The sequence below is a fragment of the Hipposideros armiger genome, unplaced genomic scaffold (assembly GCF_001890085.2).
Source record: "Hipposideros armiger isolate ML-2016 unplaced genomic scaffold, ASM189008v1 scaffold_151, whole genome shotgun sequence".
In the NCBI taxonomy this organism is placed as follows: Eukaryota; Metazoa; Chordata; class Mammalia; order Chiroptera; family Hipposideridae; genus Hipposideros; species Hipposideros armiger.
The window spans coordinates 2701065-2703768 of NW_017731501.1; the positions used below are offsets into that span (position 1 = coordinate 2701065).

Consider the following 2704-nt stretch of genomic DNA (forward strand, 5'->3'; position numbering starts at 1 on the left):
TTCAGTTTCTTGAAATTATACAGGCGTATACAGAACTATGTAGAAAACAGATACAATAGAGGCACTGGGAGTGAGGATCATAACAGCAAGTTTTGTTTTTTTTTAGAATTCTGTAACTTATGGCAATTATTTTATAAAACAACTGGAAAAAACCAACAAGAAAAGAGAAATCTCAGAAGCTGGTCAGCTGTGGATGTTTGCTTGTAGAGCTTGTTTAGAGCTCTGAAAGCCCTGAAAGGAAGTAGGAGTGAGGCTAATGAGATTTTGGCTTTCAGACCGGAGCCAGTCCCTGGAGGAGACTGTTGGATTATTTCATGTATGGCAAGAAGAAATAATGTGATACATAGAAAACACTTTTTCTAGCTTCCAATAGTCAGACTAAATTGCACAATCCTGCTGCAATACTTGTCAAACACTTAAACATGTTCTGGGAAAATAATTTTGTACATACACGGAAAAAACCTTAGAAGGCCATAAATGCTGCTCTGCTGTATAAAAGGAAGCTGGTGAGTGGGTGGTTTCTGAGGTGTGATCCTAAGGTAGAGACATAAACGAAGCAGGATGTCTGCGAACAATTCTCGGTACATAATTGGACTTTGGTGTGAAGACAAACAGCTTCTGGAACTCTTTGGAAAATGCCATAGAGATTCATTCAAGAATTCATAGGAAAAGAACTTTTGACAGTCTCAGGGGTGAAAGTCCAAACAATATTCTCTGGGAATAGTGGACACTAAGGGAAAAGATTACCTTCTTGCATCACACTTTGATACATGCAGTGGTTTATATTTATTCCAAATTAAAGCAAGCGAGTGCCTCAATCAACCACTCATTCAATATACACTAAAGACAGTATTACAAGGCAATAAAGAGAATATGAAAAATTACGAAGTACAATTCCTAGTCTAAGTGAATTTGAGATATAAGAGAGAGAAAAACACATTAGGCTCCTTGGGGTCTCCACAGGTGCCGAGAGCTGGCAGGATGGCTGAGGGTAAGGCGGGCGGCACTGCTATCCTCTTCACCAAAAAGGTGCAGAAAAGGCTTAGCAGGGCCCAGGAGAAGGTACTGCAGAAGTCGGGGAAACTGTGAAAACCAAAGATGAATGGTTTGCACAAAGTGCCAACAACTTCTATAAAAGGACCTGCTAGTGCAAAGTGATGATTGAAAGTTCAAAGAAAGTGTCAGGAACCCTGCAGGGGATCTACAGCAGAGAGTGGGACAGTCATGAGGAGTGACATGACATGTAGGAAATAACGATCTCCTATGGAAAGACTATGAAGAGAAGCTAGCTGACCAAGCTTTGAGGACCACGGAAAACTATGTAGCCCAGCTTGGCAAGATTAAGGAAAGAATCAGCAAGTGGGCTCGGAAACTCGTGTACTATGGCAGTGCCCAACACCGCCTGGAGGTGGTGCTGAATGCCAAGAAGAAAGATGAGGCCCAGACTGCCAAGGCAGAGGGACAGCTCAGCAAAGCCCAGGCTGTGACTGAAGATCTGAACCAGGAACTACCAGAGGCGCTGCCTGTTCTTTATTTTAGCCGTATTGGCTGTTATGTGACCATCTTCTAAAACACTTGCAACTTGAAAGATGTTTTCTACAGGGAGATGAGCAAGCTGAACTGTAGTCTCTACGAGGCAATGAGCAAACTGGAGAGGCAACATTCCAGCAGAGTCTTTGTGGTGGAGGGACTGTCAAGCAGCAGCCGACCGCTCTTTAGTCATGTCTTCCCCATTCGAATATGTACAGTCTCTGGCCATCTTACCTCACCCACCAGTCCCTCTGCACATTCCCTTAAGAGTGAGAGGGACTCCATCTCAGCAAGTGAAAAAGATCTGGCATCTGGTCTAGCCCAGGAAGAAGACAACACTGAGATTAAAGAAGAGCCCTTTAAATTAAACAAATAAAAAACAAGGATATATAGGAGGCGGAGGCGGAAGCAAACTCCTCCGAGGAGGAAGAGTCTCTGCCAGCCTGCAGTGGTCCCACCCAGGCACGGTTCTCTCCCACCATTGAGAGTGGTGAGTCCCAGGGGGAAGTTTCCCTTTGCTGCTCATCTCCATCACCAGGTAGAGCGCTGATCCCTTCAGAGCAGCCTCCATCTCTCCCAGAAGAAGTCCTCTGAACCCACATTTCAAATGAAGGGCCTGAATAACCCAAGAAAAGAGCCTCTATTCAAAGGATCTTAGCACCTCCTAATAGGCCTTCTCTCAGTGACTTCACCCAGAGTCCCTCCCAGCTCCAGGACTTCCTCAGGGAACACACCCTGCAGCACTACAGCCTCCCAGCAGGGTTCACCCCCCAGCCTAGAGCCCCCTTTGGGGTAGGACTTCAAGTTCTAGGGCCTCCTTGGAGGTCTCTCTTGATCCACAGCCACCAGAGAAGCCAATAAGAACTCCTGAGTCCAGAGAAAAGGAAAACACCAACAATCTGAACCCAGAAGAACTTTGTACTTCCCCTACCTTGATGATCCCTCAGGTTTTTTCAGAGTCTGGCAAGGCAAGGAAGATGGGTGGCAAGGAAGAGAAACATAAACTTATCTCGGCTGACTCCCCTGAGATGCATCATAAATTCTATATTCTCTCGGGAAGAATTATGAACATATCATACATAAAAATGGAGCCAAGGTCTCCAGCTTCATGTCTCTGCGGTTCCAGAAGAGAGTAACATCATGGCACCTGGACCTCAAGAAGAGGTATCTACAA

At 45.3% G+C, this 2704-nt stretch overlaps 1 protein-coding gene and 1 pseudogene across 2 annotated transcripts in view; one reads left to right on the forward strand and one right to left on the reverse strand.

Annotated features, from left to right (window-relative positions):
- Positions 1-2704, reverse strand: part of DLC1 (DLC1 Rho GTPase activating protein) — a 389786-nt gene that overhangs the window by 213191 nt on the left and 173891 nt on the right. The gene's annotated exons all lie outside the window — the stretch shown is intronic.
- On the forward strand, positions 982-2703 carry LOC109387229 (bridging integrator 2-like; annotated as a pseudogene).